This window comes from Chiroxiphia lanceolata, chromosome 5 (genome assembly GCF_009829145.1).
Source record: "Chiroxiphia lanceolata isolate bChiLan1 chromosome 5, bChiLan1.pri, whole genome shotgun sequence".
NCBI lineage: Eukaryota > Metazoa > Chordata > Aves > Passeriformes > Pipridae > Chiroxiphia > Chiroxiphia lanceolata.
Window position 1 is genome coordinate 44,001,894 of NC_045641.1, and position 25,967 is coordinate 44,027,860.

The 25,967-nt window shown below is 43.0% G+C and overlaps 1 protein-coding gene across 10 annotated transcripts in view; it reads right to left on the bottom strand.

Moving 5' to 3' along the window:
* Nucleotides 1-19,161, bottom strand: part of ATP2B1 (ATPase plasma membrane Ca2+ transporting 1) — a 62,409-nt gene extending 43,248 nt beyond the window's left edge. For 2 of the 10 annotated variants that reach the window (XM_032687136.1, XM_032687143.1), the window contains exon 1: nucleotides 18,773-18,892. The gene's annotated coding sequence lies outside the window, so the exon portion shown is untranslated. Of the gene's footprint in view, nucleotides 1-17,644; nucleotides 17,898-18,458; nucleotides 18,595-18,772; nucleotides 18,893-19,079 lie in introns of those variants that run through there. The other 8 variants (XM_032687141.1, XM_032687140.1, XM_032687139.1 and 5 more) reach the window with 7 other exon arrangements.
* Nucleotides 19,162-25,967: the final 6,806 nt, after the last annotated feature.

Sequence of the window (25,967 nt, forward strand, 5' to 3'; positions counted from 1 at the left end):
ACTAGTCTTCAGAAATTTTTTCACATTTTTTCACAAAGCCTCTAATTTTTGCTACTTCTTCTTAAGCTTGCTTCCAATACCTTTAGAGCTAAATTGCATATGGCACTTCATCCAGAACTAGACATTTACCATTTCCTCCTGCTTTGAACACTCCCTCTTTCTTTCTTCCAGAAACTATTCTTTCATGCTAATATCCATATAAGCAGAGCAGTATGCTTTTGACTGTGACCATGTCTCCTGATACCAAAGAAGTGCCAAAAGCTCCCCAGAGCTATGAGAGCCTTCAAGCAAAGGGCAAAAGTCCATCCCTACCTGATTCTTCTTGTATTGAAAAAACTGCAAGAGAACTTTAAAAGTAGTTTTAAAACTACTAGGAAATATTTATACTTATGAGATTAAGCCTAATTACTTCCATAAAGTCACTCTGAACATGACCAATTCCTTTCTATTAGGTCAGTGAAATTAACTTAGGTAAATGTTAAGGCTTTTCTTGCTACTTGGCACTAATTTACTGCTATATATAAACAGTACCATAAAATATCCTATATGCTCATTGAACTGTAAACCGATGATATACAAATAGTGATACTGTGGTAAAGGTTCCCCTTATGATCCTCAAAATCACCATCCCCACCAAGCAATGGTTTGGAATGTAAAAAAGAAATAAAACAAACATCAGCTGTGGTCACCCATCTCAATGAGCACACACTATGATGCTAAGCTGGATGTCTGTTTTGTCTTCTTGTGACCAAAGTTTAAGAAGCTTCTCTCATGGCATGTAACAAGCCAGTTTAAGAACCTTCATATTCATATTTTTCACAAGCCTTCTAGAAATAAAAGAACACAATTTATCCTTATCCTCAAACCCTTAAAAACCCTTACTTCTTGAAAAATCTGTATTTTGAAAACTATCTTAGCTTTCCCTGTATGTTATTAATCCCTGCCTGCCAGAAATACACTAAGTAAACTGGCTAAAGAGCCATTCTGAAAAAACTCCTTTCAAAAACAGTAGTTATTTTTGCTATCTTCTATTCATAAGAAACCAGAGGGATTTCAATTCAAATATCATAACGACTCTACACTTGAGTAGCACTTTCAGAACTACTGCACAAGTTTACCGCTTCTGCTGGTGGTGGCAAGAGATTCAGGGGTTCTTTTTTGTTTGTGGGGTTTTTGGTTGGTTGGGTTTTTTACCTCAATATTTGAATTTGACAACCACTGCACAGATTTGCAGAAACACAAGCGTGGAATTTCTTGCAAAATTTTCATTATGATTATACTGGTCCTCCCTTTAGCTCTTTTTGGTAAATTTTGAGACATTAGTGCACTAATCCATTCTACTGGGCCTTCTCTCTTACACAGTATAAGAAGCATCTTCAGTAGGTCGTGCCTCATGGTATTATCTGATGTCTTTTGCCATTTAGTGAGGCTACATATGACTTCATCCCTCAGGTACATCTCCAGTTTCAAAACTGGTCCTTCCGAACGATTATACTTTTCGATCTTTCTGAAGTCTGACATCCCCTTAAAAACTAAGTTGTCATGTTCCCTGTACAGTCACACAGTTTTAGCTACTCCAGACTTTCTCATTTATGCAGGGTTGGTTTTTTGCACACATTTTACCACTACTGCAATATAGCTACTGGTATCTGCCTGTAGAATGATGTTAAATTAAATGCTCTGTGATCAGTATACATCCACCACTCAATATAAGGTAATAAATACTTCTCTGGGCAGTTTGTTTCTTTAACATAGACAGGGAATGTTAAAGCAGTGTCAGCAGACAGGATGCACAAAGCTGAGATTCTCATCATAGCGCTTTGTAAGTCTAACAATGAAAGCAGCAAGTCTGTCACATCCTCAGGTGACCAAAGGTATGGCTGTACTACATTTAAAGGCATAACATTTCCACCCACAGAGGTCCTGAAGCAGCTCTCATTATTTGACACTACAACTTACACCTGCCACCCTTATCCTTTTGCACTGGGAAAAGCCACCTACATTAATTGGCAACTGCGTTAATGAAGTAATAGACTATGGAAAGTCTGTCGTCACAACAGTCACACAGGCAACCCGAGGCTCAGAACCGTAACTCCTTGTGTGCTTTTCTACTTTTCTTTACAGCACCTCAGCCACTGAGAGATGGCTTTTCATTTTTGGTCCTGTTCTAAATCCATCTCTCATGGGACACGCAACACTCTAAACAGTTTTAGCACTTCTTCCTTTACTAATACTTTTTTTTCCACTGCTCTTGCCTTCTCCCTGCACTTCCATGATCTTTAAAAACAATTTTTGTTCTCAGCCCTGAAACCTGCCCCTCCAGATCCAAGAAGCAAATATGTACCATGCATGTTCCCAAGTCTCCACCCTTCTGCTAGCTGTGATGGTAGCTATGCATTTCACATCTCATCTGTGAGCAGGCTACTCACAGCAGCTTGGTGCAGAAAGCAGTTGTCCAAAAAGGATCTCTTTCCCTCAGCCAAAAAAACTTAAATATCAGCATTTCTACTGTCTAAAGAAGTTTTTTCACAAGATGCCAGAATTGCTGATTTATTTGTAGAAGTTATACAAACAATTTGGATACGCCAACTTAAGCAACACACATTCAGCTAATGCTGGAAGCACCTTCACCATGGAACTATGTTGCTAGCTCCTTTAAGATAACATTAATCTCCATTCAAAGAAAGGTTCATCTTCCCTCTGTTATTTCACATAAAGGGACATGCCACTTAACAAGTAGCACGATACAACGCTTTTCGGTCAAGGGCGAACACCATTTGAACTGAACAGCAAGTTCACCTGACTGTCAAATAATGGCTCAAGCAGATTTAGTAAGTTTAATTCCTTCCTCAGTTTTGGTAGGCTATTTAAAATTGCTGTACAAACTGGCTATGTGCAATTAACAATTTCGGCTTCATTTCTGAAGTCTTCAGGTGTGAAGAACTGTATTGTGCATAACTCTTTAGGTTTTTGAGATTACAAAGACATCAGCTGCATGATTAGTTAATTTGAAAAAAGCGACTGGGGAAAAATTCCAGTGAAACAATGCTCCATGATAACATTTAAAACTGCTATTCCACCCAGTAAAGGAAATCCTTTCTCCAGTTTCCCATAAACCAAAGGTCTTAAGTCTTCACTAGCCTCAGTGGATCCTAATGCAATTTGCAGACAGCTCTGCTTCCAGTTTAATCAGCAGCATTAAAATTATGAGGTGAACTAGGTGTCTAATTTAGCTCTGGCACAATGTTACCCTAGGAAGGGAAAGGCCATGCCTTGAAAAATCTTCATACCAACCAGCTGGACTTCTCCAGTGCTGATGACTGGATATTTGTTTCCCCTAACTCCCCTGGCCTATCAAAGCACAAGGCTATCAGAACTAACATGGGAAACCAGCAGGCGCCTGAAGCATAACTACCATTGACATACATAGCAAGCTGTCAGTCTTCTGCTAAGGCAGCTCTGAATTCTCAGCAGTAATTGCTAGCGGCTAGTTCGATAACCTTAATACTCCTCCTTCCAAAAATGGCCTCTGAATGGGGAGCCTAATGCAATTAAGTTCAGCTGCAGCTGAACTAATTGCCTCAGGGCCAAGTCTACCTAACCATGAAGACTACAGATCATCATTCTGACTCAGCAAATTCAGCTCTATTTTGTTTCTTGTACATAAAGCTTTTTCCCACAAATGTTTGTTTTACAGTGGCACATAGTAACATTGTGCACCATTTGCAATCACATTGTTTCTAGCAATACCAATAGCATACAGTATCTCTGAAGACAGGGAATTGGGAAGGGCAATATCAGCATCTCCACTCAAGTGACAAACTTCAAGCATCCTGCTGCATTTACGCATGTTTTACTAATTCCAACTGGTCTCCGCTGAAGAAACAAACTCTTTAAATAACCAAGATTTGTACGTCCAACTCATGGCTACCAATGAACTTCTTTAAAGGATCAATGCCATTGCATATCTCACTGTAGCACACCTCAGCTCAGTAGGACTTTCTTTCCCCCTAGAACCAAGTAGGGGCTCACAGACCACGCCTTGTTAAGGCAGAAGCCAATTACATTTTTAATCAAAACCTTGCAACTCACAAGTTTCTCTTATTGTAGAATGCAGGTTTAAGCAGAGTCCGGAAGACAAGAGCTTCAGCTAGCCTGAGATTACCAAGACTCGGGGAAATGCCTGTTTCCCCATTGGAGGGAAGTGACTGAGAAGAACATCACAAAAACGAAAGTGAACACAGCACCGTGAAAGAAAAGACAGCATGAATTACCAAAACTCCCACAGACAGGGATTTAGTCTTTCTACAGGAAATTTTGAAAGATGCACAGAAGTTTTTCTGTTCCCAGTGCTCCACTTTCCTAAGCAAATTCTGTATTTGTTTTTCTCACAGTATACCATCACCTGGTTTCTCAGCACTTTCAATACACTCTGTAGCTTAAAGGAGCATTCTATCTCCAATTCTGATGGAGAAGAGAAAGTAGACTACTAGGAAGCAGCTGTGCTAGGACTGTTCTCCAAAAACCTCCTTGTCAGTCCCACTAAGGAAGATTTACTTAAATTAGTTTGTCACAGGAAATACAGGAAGAAGTATCTGAAAACCTTTATAATTGAGGATAACTTTAGCAGCATTTCCAAAAAAAAAAAAACCTACCTGAGAGAGACAAGATTTAGAAACTGGTGCAAAAATGAAGTCTGCTAGTAACAAGTAACAGACTTGTTTTCCACACTTTCAGACCTGATGGTACCAAACACTGGTTAGGAAGATGAAATGAAACCTCTTACTGAGGAGTCCTACACATTAAAAACCAACCATACACCTCATTTCAAAGTTATGTTATGAATGTGGCTCCCTTAAGTTACACACGTATTCAAGTGTGTACACCATGACAAGCAGGTTGACAGCCAAATTCTGCCGTGCTCTCTAACCTATTAACTTCTTAGTTTTATTTTATTTCAATTATTTTACGTTTCTTCCTTTTCTAAAGAAAACGGATGATTCAAAATAGACAAAAAAATTTATACCAGCAGAATCCTAATTATCCTTCATGTTTATTCACAGATATAACAGCACAGCTTATAAACAATGCTCCCAGATCCCTTTCAGAACAAACATGCATTACACTTAATATTTATATGCACTTTCGTATGTTGTACTCATAGACTTGATAACAGCAGTAGCTTTCTCTAGATTATTAACAGCAAGTTGTTCTAGCCCTGCTACTGGGATGAGATTTTTCAATATGTATCCATTCCCTTTGAAATCTTTCACTCTAACCAATACAGCATGAAATTGGAGTGGAGGTTGGTTTTGTTTGGGTTTTCTTCTTGTTTTTTGGGGGGTTGGCATTTTTTTGGGGGGGGCAGAGGGTGGGAAATAACTCATTTGATCGGTATTTGAACAGTTTAGAGCAGTTATCTAATTAGAGGAGCTCAGCAAAGTGATCAAGCAATATATAGTCAGAATCCAGAATCAAAGTGTAAAAGAACAAACAATTTTAGGCAGTTAAACAGCTGTCTGTCAAAATCACAATCAAGTTTGATGTGCAATGCTTTATGCACATAATTAAGCTAAACAGCTTTCAAACAGCTTTCTTCCTTAAAACTGAAGTAGTGTGTAGTTACCAAAACACCACCTTGTTGTTGAGCAACTATTATTTAAATAAGCTATTAGCTGTCACAAAGTATTTTTCACAGAGCAAATATTTTCAAGTATTTAAACAATTGCATCATGGCAAAATTGTCCAATTGAAGCCTAAACCAAGCTATTTTAAGCTATTTTAAGATACATTAAGATCAGGAATCTCCGACTCCTTCATTTGGAGGTTTCTGAAATACACTACTGGGTTTTCCTAGAAAATGGAAGCATCTCCCTGTGCACTGAGAATCATCAGTTGTTCTTGCTTGACAAGACTAGGGTCGAAGGCAGACATTGTTAAGCTATATTTTCTGGCCTACATTACAGAGGTCCACAATTTTTTATTTATTTGTCAACTGAAATGAACATTTATAAAATACAGTTTTGGAAATTAAAAAAAAAAAACACTCTGAATACTAAGTGGAGGATAAACAAGTCATAGGGATAAACTTCAAGACCTTAATCCACAATAGCATGTGGAAGAGGAGGATATTCAGTAGGGGGAACACGCTTGCTGTGAGAGGAAGACTTGTTCTAACCTCTGGCCTATTTTTATACAGCTAAAAAGTCCCTTCTGAGTACAGCAGTGCCTGAAGACATCTGCAGACAGCCACAAGTATACCCAAAGAGAAATTCAACAGGAGGAACCGCAGTGTTTGGCTGCACTGAATTCTTAAATTGTGTTTACTGAATTCTTAAATTGGGTTTGCACAGTAGTCTTACTGTTCTGGAACATTTGATAGTCATGAATTATACAAGTAAAACGTCTGGACAAAAGGCTGTGCTTTCCAGGAAATGTACCTTGAAGGGACAAAAATCCAGAAAACATCATCAGACTTTGCAACCAGGAAGGAGCCAGACTCTCCACAAGGCTCAGGGGTGGCAAAAAGGTAGTTTGGCTTGTTATTCCCCTTATCTAGTTACTAACCAGTATATCAGGGTAGGTTATCCTTTCAGTCCTCTGAAGCTGTTAAACATCACTGAATTCCACAAACCAAAATTAACTAGAATAGTAGTATAATAGAGTAATCACATCAGAAAGCAAGAAAACAGAATTAACTACATTGGCACGTAAAGATGTCTACTGACTTCCAAGAGCAATTGTTTTGACTACGTACATAACATCTATCTATACCAAGACTTTGTTCAAGCCCCGAACTTCTTCCATTCTGGCTGAGAATTTTTATCTCTTCACATAGAAAAAAACAAGTAGTCTCAGAATAAGCAAATAAACATATGGAGCACTGTAATTTATGGAAGTATATAAGTTTTCTTCCCCCATGGGAGGCTTCCAGGTATCATACCTCTACATACATATAGCACACAATGCCTACAAAAACAGGGCTCAGACGTATGACCAGATATACAAATTTTTGGTATCTTAATTTGGATAGCCACATCCAATTGTTGTTACACAAAAACAGACCAGACTACAATTACAAAGGTATATACAACACCAGTGTTTACCATTATAGCAGGAGATAGCATCTGAGACACCTGATTAGCTTTCAGTAACTATTTGTTGACCCATTTTTCAGGAAAATCCCTCCTCCATTCATTTAACTGTTCTTAATTCAGAATTTCACATAGGCCTATTTGTAAGACGAGATACTTGATGATTTAGGCTCATGAAAGCTACTTTTGCAGAGCCAGCAGAGGGAGTACAGACATCATTTTACTTATCAGCTGTGAAAGAGATACCTTGTAAGAAAGCACTAAAAGAACTGTGCCTGCAAACCTAATGCGCTTAATTTAAGGCATGCCAAGAACTTCCTCAGGCTTTCACAGACATGTATGTCAATGGGCAGTAGACTTGGTGTTTTGTTTCTGATCCTCAGCCAGCTGCCACATCTCAAAATCTCATACCTGAGGCAGAAGCAATTCTAACAGTACTAAACAGTACCGTAAACTTGATGCCTTATATGTAAAAAAAAAAACAAAAAAGAAAAACAAACAAACAAAAACACATTGAAAAACCCCAACAACCAAAACTGTTATTTAGTTACAATTTAAGACAATCAAGTTTTTATTTCCATGGATTCTGCTCTCAGTTTCAGAAAAGCTAAACCCTTTCGGTTATTCATTTCTTAAAAAGCAGTTTCATCTAGAAGACAAGCTGAGAAACTCAGAGTTTAAGATGATCCACAAGCAAAGGAGCCAGGAAGGCACAGAGCGGTGTTGGACTAGAAGGTAACAAACAGCAAACCTTTCTGCTGGCATTAACAGAGGCACACATCTACTGGCAAAGCTGGTTTTACACATCCTCTGAGGCAAGAGCTCTGCTGCTTTATTTAGCATTTCCATTGATCAGCCTGCTTTGGAGTTGGCACTTATGACTGAATGGTGTTGACACAGTGGCGGCTGTGGAAACGGTTTTTGCAAGAGGAACAGGCTTTAAGCAGAGAGATTGATAGCTTTTTGCCATCTCGTGGAGGTAAGTGCAAAGCTCTAGGCCAACATGAGACAACATACCTTCCTGGCAAAAGCTCCACAAACAGACACTCCCTTCTTTTTTAGACTGCAAAATTACAGGGATTTTTTTTTAAATAAAATCAGCATATCCCAACCTTTTGGTAAGAAGCTAGGTTAATACAAAATTCTTGCAAATCTTCAGCTTTTTTGAAATCATTTTATTGGGTGGCTATTTTTAAGTTTCACTATTTAAAAGTCTGCATATGAAAAACTCACAAGTGAACTAAATGCCTTTGTCTCAAAGTTTCCTCTTGAAGAGCAGCAAAACACTCCTCTTCCTAAAGAAAAGATAAATTTCCATCATCTTAAACTTCATATGAACTTTAAAAAGCTTTCACAGCTTGAATCATTAGATTTTGATTACTACTTACCAGAAAAAAAAATGTGCCTGGAGCTACGTAATTTAGCCTTCACTTGTTTTAAGTTTTAAAAATAGAAGAACCACCCTTCAGCAAATTAGATGGTTGTTTCTAATCCCCATCTCAGGAAAGTGGTGTTCACTTCTCAGCTTTTCAAACAGTAGATTCACAAAATTAGTAAGTCAGTCCACTCTGAACTGGTTCCCATCTTACAGAGCTTACATGATATTTTATAGTTGTTTTATCCCTAGCATGCAATGAGACCACCTCACAGTTTTGCTGTTGAATATCAGGGTTCCTTCCAGCAGTGTTCTCTATCTGTGTGCTGTGCTTGATTGGTTCCCAGGACTCTGGCCCAGCTGCTCAGTACATTTTATGTAGAGCAACCACAGCAAGAAAAGCCATGCTTTTTTCGTCACAAACATGGTGATGATCAAGTATCCAGATGCATCCGAACCACTCTGATCATCCATCCCTTCTCCAAGTTATTGCAGTCTCTTGTGACTGTTTCTGCAGGTATATGAGAAGCTTATCCAGATAGGAAAAAAGATGCTTTTTGAGCAGACTGGTTATCTAACCAGACTCACCATACAGATAATCCAAAACAAGTGCCAACTCAAAACATGGCACAGAACTGCACTGAACCTACTTGAGTCAAAGAAATATGAAACCATACTTACAGGAAACATACCACAATTTAATTCATCCTGCAACTGGAGCCTTTTTAATCTCCCAAATAATTATGTTTTTAACACCCTTTACATTTGAGAGGCTGACATTAGGCTTCTAATCAGCAAGTTAAAACATATGATCCATTTATATAGACTAAGCAGGGTGGAGGGGAAAAGGGCCGAAAAGCCCCTTCAAATCTGAGTATATTTGAAGAATCCTTCTTCTCAGTTAAGTGCCTACTGCAAATTCCACAGAACTTTACACTTTAAAATTACTAGAGCTGCCTTTATGGATCTACAGAAGCTTGTTGTTATCTCCATTTTTAACCTGAAAAGCTAAATACCTTTCATTTAGTACACAGCTGAACAATTACTGATTCCAGTATTAATCACTCCCCAAGATTTAGTACTTCAATAGTTAGTAACAGACAGCATGCAGCAGATGCAAGAGATTTTTAGAAGTCAATATTGAAATTGTGCCCTTCTCCATGCCCTGCTTTCACCACCTGGAGGGCCTATCTGAAGTTCTGACGACTGTGTGCATTCCATGGTTCAAGTTTACATTCCTCCCATCATATGCAAGATTCACCTGACCAAATGGAAACACCTACATCTAAGACAGGCACTTCAGGCCTTTTTTTTTTTTTAAATAGGCAATGGATACATTATAACTTCTATACCAAAATATTAAATTTAGCCACTTAGGATAAGATCTAAAATAGTTACATGAATTTCATCTTAGATGTGCTTGCGTCACTTCAGCAACAGAAGAGGCCCAGAGTGACCAGTTTCAGTTTTTAAGATGCTTATGTAAGCGGCCAGGATTGCTCTGCCAGTCGGCTGGGCTGAACTCGCATATCAAGCAGCTGCACTACCATGTCAGAGGAGGCACATGCAAGAGGAAGGATGTGGCTTTACAGTTAGTTTAGGAATATCCAAGCCTGTGCTACAGCCAGAAAGTACAGCCCTACGCCAGCACTGCCGCTCACCTGACCTCAAGGTCAGGGGACAGCCCTAGATGAGAACCAGTGACAAGGAAGACGACAGCAGCAACACCTGCAGTTCCTCCTGAAGGTCACACGGTGATGAAGACTGTCCCCTTCCAGCCAGCACAGGCCTCACCAGCTCAAGTCAATCACCGAAGCTCTTCTCCACACCCCCACACTCATCCTGGGAAACAGAAGTGCCTAACTGTACCTTCTCTGCAAGGCCCCACTGCAGAGCCGTCACCAGGGTCCCACTTTAGCCTTCCCCCTTCCAGGTCAAGCAAAGCCATCTCTCTTCACCTCTCCCCACACACCATAGGACAGTCCCTTATCAACTTAGTGATGTCTCTGCCAGCCTCTCTCTGTCAGGAGAGCTGCAAAATGGGACACCATTTTGGATGTGGCCTCAAGAGCATGACTGAAGGCAATAACCCACTGGTCACGCTCTTGCTCAAGCAGTCCAGTATGGGCCAGTCCTTGCCAGCACAGGAGAGCCCTTCAGCTGGCTCAAGCTCCCTGTCCCACAGGGTGACCAATGAGTTTCTACAGAACTCCTCCGCTCCACTACACAGTAGATGTGCCAGGCGGCAGAGGCAGCCCCAGCTCTCCTTTTCACCCTCAACCCAGGAATTTAGACCACACAGCAGTCCTACCCCCATGTCACCATTTTCAGCTATTCTCACTGTGGCAGCAAAGACGAAAGTCCATCAGAAGGATTTTTACTTTGCCAGCTCAGTGGTGCTCAGAGGGGCCTTTGGCAACTCCTCATAGAAGCATGTAACTGGCCTGTTTTATGATCACTGCCTCAAAGTAACATTTACTTCATGCAGTTCAAAGCATTTTGCCCATGGTTATTTACATAGCTTTATTCTCCATATTAATTTCTGTAGCTTTAGATTTGACAATAGAAGAAGCCTATGAAAATTCACCGTTGCAGTTCTGGAGATATCCACTTTACCAAAGATGTTACTACTGTATCTTCCCAGAAAACAAAGTACTCCCCTCAAGCATCCACTCCTTGTATTTTTCCATCTGGTAAACCAATTTCCTGTGCTAGGAGGTTGCTTAAGTTTACAACACAGCTTTAGGGTGTCAAGACTTCATACAACCAAGACAACCTTTTCTAAACAATTCTGCTAATACAGTTTGAGAAGTTGCTGTCCAGTGCCCAGCAACATCAGGATCAACACAAGAAAAAGAATGCCATATGTGAATTGCTCGCCCACAAGCAGACTTAGGATGTACCACGGCTTTATATGCCAGTATTTCATTTTGGATGTGTATGCGTACTAAAGCACTTTCAAAAGTTTCCCATAACCTGGTATGCAACGTGAGTGGCTGCCTATCTGAAGGATAACTCCACTAATAGTAACCAACACACATAAATCCAGAAAGCAAGAGATCATGCTTTCCTCAAATCCTAGAGAATTTAACCCTTTACTACAAAATCTTAACTCGCTTTAGAAATACAGCTCTAATTTAGGAACAATTCCTTAGATCTGCAGTCACCACAGTCAGATCTACCTATTACCAAAACACATTTGAAATCAGACTCTGTGAAGATGTTAAGATGTTTCACTATGCAAAGCAAGCTCATTTTAGAATGTGAAAAATCACTGTCACTGTTAACTATGTGGATTTCAGAGCAGAAGTAGGTGAACACAAGCTGAAACTATTTGCGTTATTAATAAAGCAGAAGTAAAGTAGTTGTATAAGCAATGGTAAAGCACCTTTCCTACCCTCCCCAGCTGTCACTCTCAACTATGTATATTTGAAAGCCATCTGGCACAGATCCAGTTTAAATCATTTCATGTTTCACACAACCTCACCAGAATGAGGCTGCTAGACACTGCTCTAATTTAAGTATTGATTTGCACCGTATTCAATAGGCTCCATGAAATTTTGCACCAGCTTCATTTTCAAGTGAAGAAAAACTGGCAAGCAACATAAAGCAATCTGAAGTGCCATATCAACGCTAACTGCAGCAGCACCTGGATGGAAGTGAAAAACTCCTGCTCAGTATGCATATTAAGATCCTGATTTAGTCTCTACTGTATCTAAATAACCAGAAGAGATTAAAAAATACCACCCTTTCTCAGACGGTTTAAGGACTAACCATACCTGTAATCTTTTCCACCCATTTCTTGTTACTATCTACTCAGTCTTATCTATGTAAAACCATCAGGAAGCAAATCTAGACACACAATACAAGCACATTTTATTTTCCTCCACTGTAGTATCAGAAACCACCTAGGAATATAGCTCGTGTTCTAACATTTTTAATATTTTACTTAGTGCAGAGATCCATATACATAGACACTAACTCTTCTTGGAACATCATTAGTTGAAGGCTGGCACTCAAACCACTCTCCCGTGTACAGTCAGAACAATAGCTTCAAGTTCTCCTATGTCAAAAGGTTAATACTCTCTAGGGAATGGTTTCACATGACAACTGCACAAGGAGGACCATTTCCACACCACCAATCCAAAGACTTGTGCTGCTTCCCTCATGCAAGCCTTGCTTCTCACCTTGGAGAGCCAAGTTTGCACCCAAGGATTTCGTAACAAAGCACCTACTGGTGCAATGAGTAGATGCAAAGGGGCAGAGATGGCACAAAGGAGGGGGGAGTTACTGAGTAGTCAAATACAGGGTGGAAATACAAGTAGCCATGAGGCCACCTCAACCAACCCATGAAACTTCACACTCACAGTGACAAGCCAAATAGGAAATTACAAATGAAGCTGATTCTGTCCTCACAGTCTCTTGAATTATGCTGATAAACCCAGTATTTCCAGAAGGTCATCATAAAAGTCTGACATAACTTTGGATATTAAAAAAGCATCAAACATATTAACAGAAAAAAATCTTTTGATGAAGATTTAAAAGACTCTCATCTCTGAAAACACCTACCATACAAACCCAAATGTTTTCCAAGCTTTTGGAGAGTGACATCCTTATATTTGCAGACACAGAGGAAATCCTGAAAGAACCACATGGACAAACCACTAGTCACTGTTGAAATAACAAGTGCAAAAAAAAAAGTTGTGTGATCTCTATGTAAGGGCACTTCTGTAACTCTCCAGCAAAAAGAGCACTTGATTTTTCTTTCACTGATGTATGTAATGTAAAGGTGATTAAGATCATCTTTGATTCAAAATCTTAAAATTAATACTAAAGTTTGAGTTTCAATGAAGACATCAGCAGAAAAAGAGCACACCACTGTGAACCTTAGGTTGAGTCCTAAGAAGTTAGTTGCTTAAAGCAGAGCGGCTGAATCATCTTTTCTGCCTCCAGATGGGGTTTGTTGCTATCAACTATGCAGAGTACGGTACATCCCAGGCCTCCTCTGACCAGACACTGTACACCAAGTGGTGAGAACCCAATAGTGTTGTTTTCCCTGCTGCCACCTTATCTTTCTGTGAATATAAGGGCACAAGTAAGGGTAGCAGATTACAAGCGATAGTCTCCCAGAAGTGTGTTTTAAGAACATGGTGTTTCCTGTGCTCACTGGGAATTAAGGCAATATCCAGCTCATCTGCAGTATGAAGAAAAACAGGAGACATGTGAACCACTGAAGTCCATCACAAGTAGGAGGCCATGCAGGTACTTACCTAATTCTCTCCTCCAAAGCAGCATCAGAAAATTGCCAGCAATAAGCCAGCACTATCTCTAGTGCTGAAACTGGTCATGTTTTATGTGGCAAAACCAGCCAGACTGAGTGGCCAGCACCAAAGTTTATCAACTGTCATCCTCAAAATGCATTCATGCACTCTAACTGCACAGTACAGTTGCAAACAGCAGCCAAGGTAGACATACTCTCTTCCTCAGTCCATTCCCCTTCAAAGGTAAAGCTTTGTTATTTGTCTGTCTTGTAATAGCATATTACATTTTATGTCTTAGGGGACAAAAAGAATTTGTATTTATTTTCTGAGCTATTTCTGGACTTTTCAAACCGACTCCTACATTTTCCTTACATTTCTTCTCCCACCAGACCTTTGAAATACCAATGGAGAAAGCCTTATGCCTATTTTGCAATTCACCAAAATTAAACTAATAACACCCCCATAACACCATCTGTCATTTAGAGTAAGATTTTTAAATGGCAGCAGAAATAATCTTCATAATGTTTATTGGAATATGAATAGCTTGAACAGACAGATCCTTCAAAGTTACTGCTCACATAAAGAGAAATTTGTCATGAAAACTAGAAAGCAATTTTTATGAACTCTATTTGAAAGGCTGATAATTTAGAAATAAAAGGCAAATTGGACAATATCACGTATTGTGCTGAAATCACATTCAGTGTTAATAGGCATAACTGTTCCAAGATGGGTTAGTCTAGTATTTTGCCTGTTGATTTCATGATGCATGTTACCTCCAGGAAATCATCCTTCTATAATGTGTATTAGCATTGTTTACATCTTCTCTATGAAACTGCCCTGTTTTATGAACAAAAATCCTTTCTTCCTTATTTTTTTATCACTCTGCTTTTCAACTAGTGAACACAGTCTTTTCAGCTAATTGAAGCTTAAGCTAGGGGAACACTAACATTAGTTACTGAAAAGTGAAGAAATCTAATCTTTATAAAGACAATCTATTTTGAATTTGATTAGTAATTCTTAATGCTTGTGAGAAATACCCACTCTCTACATAAATCATCACAGGTTCACTTTTCCAAATCAGCAACATCACTTCGTGTCTGCTGCCTTCCTTGTTCTTCAATATGTTAATTTTGTAAGGAGGAATAAAAATTATGCCTTCAAAGAAAATTTAACAGGTTTGAATTAAAAAAACAGATAAACCTACTCGAGACTGTGGCACACACTATAGCAAGCCAGTAGACAGAGCTAATTTTAGCTTTTTAAGCAAAATACTGCAATCCCTAGATTTTATCTAATATTTAATTAAAATGCTCTACAGAGAAAGATCCTTATCTCCCAAACTGCAACTTTTAACAAGTTTTATTATTATTATTATTAATTTTAAGTCAAGTTGCAAATACTAGATGATACAATTTTAAGACTATTATTGCAGTTTTATTGATCCTTTTGGAAGAAAGTAAGCCTGCATTTCTATAACAAAAATCTTACAGACTCAAGCAGTCTTCCTTGTTTCTCAAAAGATATTCAGTTTTAAATGCCCTGGACTAATAATGGCTGTTTGTTATTCTGCATTAGATTAAATTTTGCTAACTGAAACGCGACTTCAACTCTGACTAAAATGCAAATCCCTTCCCTTGCTCCACTAGTATTATTTTCTCTTTAAAAACAGAAGAGAACATATACTGAAATAAACAGTCCAAACACCGAAAGACATTTCTGAGGTCACATTTCAGCGGTAAAGAATGCTCAGTGCCATTAATATTTAGTCTACCTTAATGGAAGAAATTTGAGTTAGAAGATACTTTAGGTTATCTTGTCCACCCTTATGTCAAGGGAGACTTGTTTTGCCAGGTCCATTTTGAACTTGTCAGTTAATATTAAGTTCCCAGCTCTAAAATCTTAAATATTGGCAAAGTCAATTCTTCCAAACCATCTGTTTTTGAGGTGGCTTCAGCAGATTCAGTCTATGTTCCTCCCTTCTTAGTATCTTCATCTTATGACTGTCTCCAGCTTACCATATTCTTCTTTTCTGAATAAATTCAAACAGTAAAAAAAACAAAACAAACAGAAGTTCTTTATATTGAGGTCCACAAGAGTGACTTTCTAAATGAGACTAACTTCTTTAAACTATAGTGCATTTTAATTGGCAGGATCACTCCCAGATTATTAGCTGAATGTATACTTCACAAATCCTTTCCTTATACCATTATCTGTATGTAATGCAACTTTGTGTAAGAAACCAATACACAGTTTAGTCAATGCTATTGTGACACAAGTCTTGTTTTCTGCTTTAAGTTCCCAAAGACAACTGTTTAATATGCAATAGTAAGTCACCGTATGTGTGCATAAAAAGACCACAGCCACAATTCCCTTTAAAATTAGTTTTGACAGGCATCATTTTAGTAACCTACACGGAAAGCAGCATTTTTCTTTGAACGAACTGAAGTAATAATGTTGCAATTAAGCACTGAGCAGCATTGATTGGGAAGACCTGCAAGTGGCTGTATACAACGCAGGATCCACATTTCCGTCAAATAATCCAGCCATGGTGGGTTACCATAATCAACAGTAGGAACACCGATCAACCAAACCACAAAACAATGCTATTCCAGACCAAAAATTTCACATTCAAATGTACAAGTTTTCTTTCCTCACTGAATTCAGTGACCACTTTTTCCACTGACACCAAAAGTTTCCATTCATTATGTCATAAGTATTAAAGTCCTAGTACACTGGAAGCTATTCCTGCCAAAACAGCCAACAGTTTAAAGATACACGAGTTTACTTCTATTGGAATTCATTATTTGTGGTGTTTGAAACAAATCCTTGAAATGCTCCAACAAACAGGAAAAAAAAATGGCCCTGGCTGTAGCTACAGCTACTACCTTCTGAATATTGTATCATGAACCAAGGAGTTGCCAAGTTATCTAACAAACACCTTTTCAACCACCTGAAAAAACACTATTTCAACTCAAATTCATTAGGATCCATGAATGTTTTGAAGATGCAGAAGCTTTTCCACAGACAGTGGTTTTCCAGAGGCACACTCATTTAATTCCCCAGCAAATCAAGATTGCCAACCACTAATGATGGAGGATATTTCACAAGTACAGTGGACTTGAAACTTGATTTCTAAGAAAGGACATGAGTTGAATATTCACCTAGCTCATCACCCCTCAAGCACTCTAAGGGCAGCTACCAGCTACCACATTCTCAGAATGAGGGTTTCGGACACAGCATAAGGTACTACTGCCAGTTCCTTCTGAACATATCTTGAGAGGAAAGCCTCAGCGCCTGAATTTACAAATTCAAGAATGCCGTATATACAGATAGTTAAAGATTTCTCTAATGTGGATCTTAAAATGACAAGAAAAAAGCCACCGAAATTTTGCTACTGTGCATTTTTCTCTTCACCCGCCCGCTACAGTTTAAAAAGTCAAACGTAAAAAAGATTTATGTGGAGAATGGAACACTCATAGCACGGCACAGACTCCTGTTACAGCTGTGCTAATACGCTGCCCCTCAGGCTGCGAACCCTGGGACAGACTCACCCACAGCTCTCGGTTTCCAAACGCGCCTCCGAGCTCAGGCCGAGCCCCCTCCTGCCCCCTGTAAACACCGCTCGCACCGCCACACTAAAGGAAACGCTCCCCAGGACCACAGACCACCTCTGCCCGTCAGCTTTCCATGAGACCTTCCTCCCCAAATCCTAAATCCTTCCGACCTCAGCCTTTACCGACAGACCGAGGGGCTCGGAGGGAAGCTCGGGCGGGCAGCGGCGCGGACACTCGCCCCACTCCGCTCCCCCTCGAGAGGCGAGCACCGACCGCGCTCGGCAGCGGCCAGCCATCCCCCGGCGGAGGCTCCAGCCAGCTCCCAAACTCACGTGGTGCTACATCAAAGGTTACACGCACCGCCAGGACGAGGATGACACCGCCGTGAGTGGCGCTTCCCATTGCGAAGCGGCCCCGCGCGGGGTCAGGCTCACCCGCGGAGCAACGCCCGCGAGGGCTTCTCTTTCCCAGCACCCGAAGCGATGCCGCATCCCTTCCCCGTCCGCGCACACCGGTCGATGAGCAGTCCGGCCAGGCATCGATAAATCAAATCTGCCCGCCTGCTCCGACGGAGAGCGGCGTACGACTCAGCCACGGCCAAAAACACCGCCCTGGGGGCGCGGCGGGCGGGCGGGCGAGGGACGTAGAGAGGCGGCGGGGGAGGCTGCGCGGGGGCGGGTGCCGGGCTCCCAGCCCCCGCGGGGCGGCGAAGAAGCGCCAGGGATGTCGGTGTCGTGCTGCCGCAGCGGGCTAATCCCGGCTACTTAACCCGGCGGGCGGCGGGGGCTGAGCACCACCTTAATCCGCGGCGTGAGCGCGCCCGCCCGCCGGGGGCTGCGGGGCCGTGCCGTGCCGGCCGTGTCCGGCCGCGGGGTCCCCGACGGCGCGGCGCTGCGCTCCCGTGGAGGCTCAGCTCCGCATCTGCTGCCCTCAAGGTCACGCCGTGCCCCGGCTGCACGGCAGCGTCCAGGTGCACGCTCCGGTTACCTGCGCGGAGAAGCGGCGAAAGCCTGGGAGCGCGGCACCCAGCCCCTCCGGCCGCGCCGTCCCCCCAGCGAGCGCGGCCCGCAGCCCCGCGGGGGAAGCGGAGCAGTGCTGCACCTGCCGCCACGCTGCCGTCCGCCCCGGCCGGCCAGCCGGGAGCTTAGCCGCCCCGAGCCGCCGCCGCGCTTACCTCGGCGCCGTGGGGCCGACCAGCAGCCAGCCAGGGGCCGGGACGAGGCGCCCGTGAACCTGCCGCCGGTCGCTCGCTCGCTCGCCGAGCGCACAAGGTCCCCGCGCTCCCCGCCCTGGCCGGCCCCGCCGCGCCGCCCCCGCCCTGCGACCGCGGGAGGAGGGCGGGAGAGGGGGCGGGGGGGGAAGCGGCGACCGAATTGGGGAGGGAAGGAGGGAGGGAGGGGGCACCGGCGCGGGGAGAGCCGGGGGAGGAGGAGGAGGAGGAGGAAGGAGGGGGGGCGCGGACCGCCCGCCCCGCCCCCGTCGCCTCACCGGCAGGAATCGGCGATTTGCCCTCCTCGCGGGCGCTCCCGCCGCCGCGGCCGCTCCCCGGCGACCGCCCGCCTGCTTTCCCCCGCACGCACCGGGCAGTGCCGAGCGCGCCGCCGAGCCCCTGCGCCGCAGAGCACCCGCTACAGGAGCCGGGCGCCACCGGGCAGGGCAGGGCGGGGCGGGGCGGGGCGGAGCGCGGCGATCCGCCCGCCTCCCGCCTCCGCCCGCGGCGGTCACTCACTTGCCCGCGCCCACCGCCCCCTCCCCTCCCGGCGCCGCGCCCGTCGGTTCGCGGCGTCCCCCTCACCGCCCGCGGAGCGCCGGCCACGTGACCGGGGCCCCTCGCCCGGCCGAGGAAGGGGGGTCCCGGCGTGCAGCGTCTTCAATGGGGGAGGCGGAGGCGGGGCCCCGGTAGGCACGGCGCCCACGGGGGCGGGGCCCCGCGGCGTTGCCCGCCCGCCGCCGCCGCCACTGGCGGGCGGGAGGCTGACGCGGTTGTTTCCATGACGTCGGCGGGCGGGGCCGCGTCGTTTGATGGAGCCCGGCGGGCTTCGGGGGTCGGTGACTTTGCCACGAGCGGCTCCTGCGGGGCGGGGCGGGGGCGGGGCCACACGGGGCGTCGCGTCCCTCCGCCCGTGGGCCGCGGGCCGCCGCCAGCGGGGACGGGGCTGCCTCGCGGGGGCGGGGATCCCCCGGCGGCGGGAGAGGTCGCGGGTTTCTGATGGAGGGGCGGTCGCCGGGCCCGACCGAGGCGCGCCAGTTGCCCCGGTGGGCGGGGGCCGTGTGCGGGGCCGGGCCCGTCCCGGGGGCGGGGGCGGGGCCGGGGGGGTGGAGCCGCCCGAAGGGACCGCCGGGCTCCCGGGGCGTGGTCCTCCCCTGCCCCAGGGGGCGCGGGGGCGCTGTGCCCGCAATGCTGTTTTGTGCCCGCCGTGCCGTGCCCGGGCCGTAGGGGTTTGGGATGGTGTCGCCCCACGGCCTCATCCTCCTGAGAACCGCCGGGCGGTGCCGGTGGGACCCGCGCTGGCGGCAGCTGAGCAGCGGGCGCGGGGGGCACAGCGGAGCCTGGGCGAGACTCTCCTGGAGCTGCCGGGGTGTGCTGCGGCGGGAGGTTCCTGTGCGTGGGGCCGCCGGGCGGGTCCGGAGCGGCAGGAGCGAGCATGTCGCTCGCTGCCCGTGGTGGGGACTGGGGAGCTCCGGGTCCATCCTCCCGTCAGGCGTGCCCGCCTCTGGGGGAACCCTGGCAGCTCCCTTGGGAGAACGGGGAAGTTGTGGAGGCCGCAGGTGTTCAACGCCTCCCAGTCTCCAGACGAAGGCTCTTCGACTGGGGAGAGAAAAACAAATGGGGTTATCAACGTTTGAGCCCAAGTGAGTTCTCTGGGGAGATGCTGGAAGTGAATAACAGGGCTGGGAATTAAACTGGAAATGAAAACCCTGATTTAAGTTTTCCACTTCCAGTGCACTAGATCTTCCTCCGCCCCTGCGAAGAAAAATAGCCGTGCATAAGCTGTATGTCATTCCATAACCCCTTTGTGTGTTTTTTTTTGAGCTGTATTTTGACACATTCCCCACCTCTCTGTTGGGCATCTCGGTGGAGTGACTGGCCAGCTGTGTCCCAGGCTGTCAGGTTCTTTGAGCCTGCATAAGTAATACCCTTCTTCGCTTTTGTTACCGTTCAAATCCCACCTCTGTCAGAAACAGTACTGCAAAGGAAACGGAGAAGCTTATGTATCACTACAGTGGCAAACCCGAGATGGTGCAGAGCCTAGAGGGTTAAAGCAACAGGATGAAGTCAGCACAAAGCAGCCCACAAAGACTGGCAAATAAATAAATCATCCTAATTACGTTATTATTATGGCTTGCCTGAGGTTCATTGTCTCTTTCTTTCTTACCTGAATCTCTGTTACATTTTTCTCCTTGTTCAAGAAAGGTAATCAAAGGAGACTGTGAGCACTAAATGGCTCCTGCCCATTTTGGATGTTGCTAAAAATACTACCTTACCTCTCCATATCCAGAGGTCAATTGAAAAATCAAAATAATGAGGTAAGCAATCCTGTGACTGTTCTGTTGAGATTTCTTGCATTTCTTCCCAAAAGGAGAATATAAAAGTGTCTGAACATATATAAAAGAAATTTTCTTTCCTTCTGTCTGCAGTTCAGCACCCTCCTCTGCACTGATGGCTGTAGCTCAGGGAGGCTTCCCCAGGCACTTGGAAATTGCATTTCTCGATACAGCTTTGTAAGACTGGCAGATGTGTTCTGCACAGTTCCGTCCTCTCCTAGCTCTAAGGCAGATAAAACTAGCTGTGGTACAGCTAAAGGAGATGATGTGTTTAACACATTGCAGTTTGGGTACGTGTCTGTACCTGCTTCTGCTTGTCTCGAGAAAAGGTAGGTATACTGTGCTTAAGTTCTTTGTCTATGAAATAGGAATACTGTCCTATTTTTTTCACAGGAAGGAAGAAAGGTGGGAAGGGTACATATCAACATCAACTTTTTGAGATACTGTTATACTAGCATTCTCCAACTGGATACATTTTTCAAGGCATAATAGTTACTTAGTGTTCCTCTTTCACTGTTATGCAGGATTAGCATAAAAACATGCAGCACCTTGACTGAAAATAAGAAATTTCTTCTATCTCCACAGAATCTTCCTCCTGAGGATTTAAAATTGTTTTCCAAATTAATACTCCATCTGCCATACTCTTAATGTTGGGGGGTTTTTTGTGAGAAAATAGGTGCTCCTACTATTTCTAAAGGTTAATACGTGTAATTGACTAACAGAAAATATTCCATGTAATGTAGGTCACCAATGGTATAAAGCAAGCAAAACCAAGATGCGCAAAAGAATATTTCTGGAGATCTTTCATTTAACTTTTGAGGAAACATTACCGTTTCAGGAAGATTCAGGGTGGTTTTGCAGACATTTTGAAAAGGTCAGGCTTGACAAATCAGTGCCAACACCTCACCTTATTCCACGACCACCGCTCTACAAACACAATCATCATACATTTTAACAGATGAAGAAAATGTGTGGCAGAGAATTTAAGTGGGTTGCCTGTAGCTGATCTACTTACTATGAGACTTTTAACGTAAAGAGTATGAATTTGGAGAATTTGGACTGTTACAGTATTTGGTGAAAAATTAATAAGGTGATGAAAGGTCTGAGGGACCACCTCACCATTCCATATCAACTAGGGGCCTTTTGGCCAAATCTCATGATGGGTGTGATCTGAGAAGAGAAAGTAGAAAACAGACTTTTCATACTTTGTGTATAGATCCTAACTTTTTGGAAACTGTTTTCTCGGCTATTCTGCTAGTCCTGATCCTGTTCAAACTCAGTCAATTTATTAAATTGGATGAAAGTGGAGAGCACAGAGAAAGTGTGAGAAGTCAGGAAAATATTTGCGTTTGAGCAGGGAGAGATGAGTGTCTAAAGTTTCCACGGGTTTTACAGAACCAAATGTTTTCCATACGAGCTACACTTTTCCCAGTCGGCTTTCTCGGCTGTGACCACTGTTTAACCACGTTCTGCAGTCCGCCCTAGAGAAGATTCCTGTTCTCCACGCTCCTGTCTGAGGTCCTGCCCTGATTCCCGACAGGCCCTGAAGGCTGCGTCTTGTGATGTTTCCACTATCCTACATCCTAAAAGATCAATCTGTTGCCTAAAAGACTAAACGGCCATCTAGATAAGCAAACAATAGACCACTCACTGTCTTGTAGGTGCCACAATGACCAAGTTGCTCGATTGTTCACCCCTGCAACCTAGCAATGACCTGGTGAAACAAAACAATATCACGATTTCATCCTGAAATCGTTCACCCCACCCTTAGGAAAGAGGCCTATCTGTAAACATTTGCACTTTTATCAGCTCAAAATTCTTTTTCTCGATTGTTCAGGAGCTCAGGATTTGTGCATGATATGTTTCCTCTTGTGAATGCATATGATAACTTAAAATAGCTAATTTTATTTTCTCTATTCAGTTTCCCTCCCAACATTTTTTAATTATTAATTTTTTTTGCTTCTACTTTTATGTTCTTCTGCTGTGATAGTCTTGTGATACTGCAGGATCAGAAGGGTGAAAGGTTAAAAGAATAAGCAAAGAAATGTGAGAAGTAATAGTTATTGCGCTGAATTTAATATGTTAACTGTTTTTTCTTTACATGTTCTTTTCAGGTACCACTGCAGCCCAGCACCATTACAGTCCTAGACAAGATGAAAGCGGAAAAGTGTTTCATGAACAAGGACACAATGTCTACATGCAAAGAAAAAACAAACCAAAACATAAATCCTGGAATTGATGGAGAATCTGACCAATTAAAAGAGTTTGATCAGACATGAGAGAGTAGAAGGGAAAAAACAGAGCAGAGTAGGATAGCAATAATTTACATTACTGTTAAGAGCAGGGGGAAAAAACATGTTTGGGAAGCTTTTCATGATAAAACAAAAAAAAAAATAATAAAACCAAGTATGGATGGTGATGAGACAGTATGACCATAGCTGCCTCTTAGAAAGTGAGAAATGACTGGTGAATGCATGTATGCTATCACTCTGTAAATAACTACTGAAAAATGCATAAAGTGAACACCCAGCGACCTGCATGGAAGTGACTTTTCCTACATAACACTTCCCCAGTTTAGAGCTGATACTTCCCCCCCCCCCTCCCCCCGTGGCCAGACACGTGCCAATTAATTCTTGAATTCCTAAAGGGTGACCAAGGTTTTAAGCAAGGCTGTCCTGGAAGCAATTTGGTCCAGTTCACTAGGAGTGTTTGTTAAAAATACACTGCTGTTGCTGTCTCCCTGGACCTGCTGTTAGCCATCATCTCTTGGTGTCTGTCCTCAGTATGGATATGTATTGCTCATGCACTCACCTATCATCCCAGGACTCAAAATGTGACAGTGTCCATTATACTTACTAAAGTGCAAAAGTGCTTTTGGGGGTTCATGGTATGTACAATTCTGGACTAAAATAAAAGTGTTAGTTCTTGGTTTGTGATACTGTGGGTACTTTTAGATGTGTTGCTTTTTAAGGCTTCTCTGCTGAACTTGTGTGCTGAACTTGTGGCCTTATCTTTGAGAGCCTCTTCTCAGCTGATGTTTGTGGGGCTTCAACGATTTCACTCCTTTTGTGAACCTATTCCCATTAATGCTGACTGAATAGCTGGTTTGTAAATTGTAATGTTGTGATCCTCTCCTCTGTGATCGAGTGCCAAGGGCCTTGTTTATTTTTCCTCTTCTCCCCAAGATAAGAAACAACGGGTAACCGTGCTATCTCTCTCTGAGGCTACTATCAACATCACTGACCAGTCAGACTCATGCTCCTGACTCAAAAAAAATTGGTTTTAGGAAGAGTGAATGTAACCCCTCCCTCTCTCATCAGTGCTGAGTAATTGTCTTCAGGAGAACAATAAATCTCTTAGCAATGCTACTTCAAAGTCCTTTGGATAAGAAAATAGATAATTCAGTTAAACCTTAGTTCCTTCAGCAAACGTTAGCATTTCTGCCCCTTGGCGATTGTTCAAGATGGTTTTGAAACATTTAAGAGTCATCAGAGCTAATAGTTCCCATTTTACATTTCCTTCAAGTAGGGCGAACAGAAAAAATGCACTACCTTATCCCTACTACCTCAGTCGAGAATTAATCATTAAAATGATAAACGATGACCAGAAATAAATTATTTCTTCTTGTTGATCAGCTACTGCTCTAATTCGTCTTGACTGTTTGTAAGATACCAAGAAAAATATCCCACCTATATAAATTTGCATTTAAAGAATATTACTAATGTCCTATTTCACATGCATGATTTAAAACTCTGAGCTCAGACTTGCAAACCTTATTCAGGAATAATCTTTTCAAATTACAAATAATGGATCTGAAAATTATCAAGATCAAAATTTGGATATCTATGAAAAAGTGTGGAAATAATATCTAGCATCAAAGCTTCAAAACAAACACCTCTCCATAGTAATATAAATTATAGCAAAAGTATTACATAAAATGTTGATATTTGTGTATATATAAAATCAAGTATGCTTATAATGTTTAAGCATAGACTATGAGGAGCCGAAAGAAGAAAGTCTTGAATAAGGTACTGTCTGTATTATGAAATAATAGCACAGTCATTAAGGTGACTAGAAACAAACTTTTAAAAATAATTCAGAATGTTGCTTGTTAGCTCATAAAACCGAGGAAAATTAACTAAGTCCTTGTAACATCAACTGTATTTTTATTATGTACTAGTAGAAAAGATAAACAGGATTTTCCTCTGCCTAAGTTCCCTTTTGCCAATCTCATACCGTGGCACCTTTGTATTGACCCACCAGAGCTTGAATATATGATGTTATGGGCACATCTAGTGATAGTACTGCTGCAGGTTTTCTTCAGGCTATGACTTGTTATGCAGCAGTAAAGGCAGTTTGTTTTAGGACAGAAGTGGATTAAAAGATAGAAGAATATTTTGTAAGTGACAGCAGTCCAAACATTAGCAGTTCTGTTCTCTTCAGTTCTGATTGGATTCAGTGAGAGCTGCGCATGCCTAATAATTACTAAATCTGACACCTATGTTACTAAAAATGTACTGGATTACTAAAAGGGGTTTTAAAATAAATACACATAAAAGGCTTTTAGATCTATTCAATTTTAGATTTACAGTAAAACTTAGATTGTTTATCTTTTGTGTTTCACTCAGCTTGATGTTGAAAACAACCAGTTTGTTTCACTGTTCAACCGGTTCTCAGTGCCTTTCACATTCAAGCCTCCAAGTCCTGGCCACACTTTTAAACTGCAAGCCATGCACTGAGAATCGTTCACCAGGAGACCAGAAAAGGCCCACAGCTGGTCTGTGAGACTATAGTTAGGAATAATTGTATGAGATGTCCTTGACAGCATATGTAAGGTCTAGTGATAATCCACTGGTTGAAAGCATCTGAGAATCACTATCCTAGCATATTTGTGCAGTTTTTTGCTATCTACACTGAAAACACATATTTATCTAATGAATCACTCTCTACAGGAATACTTGCTCTACAGGTCATTGCAGAAGGACTTGTAATGGCACTGGAGGGTGGGAGGTTTAAATCAAGCTCAGCTAGAATCACCTCTCCCTGTCATCTGGTCCAGACTAAGGTAGTAGAGAGGAGACTTTTATTGTATAATGGGGATGACACAAGTGCTCATACTTCCCTGCTGTATGCAGGG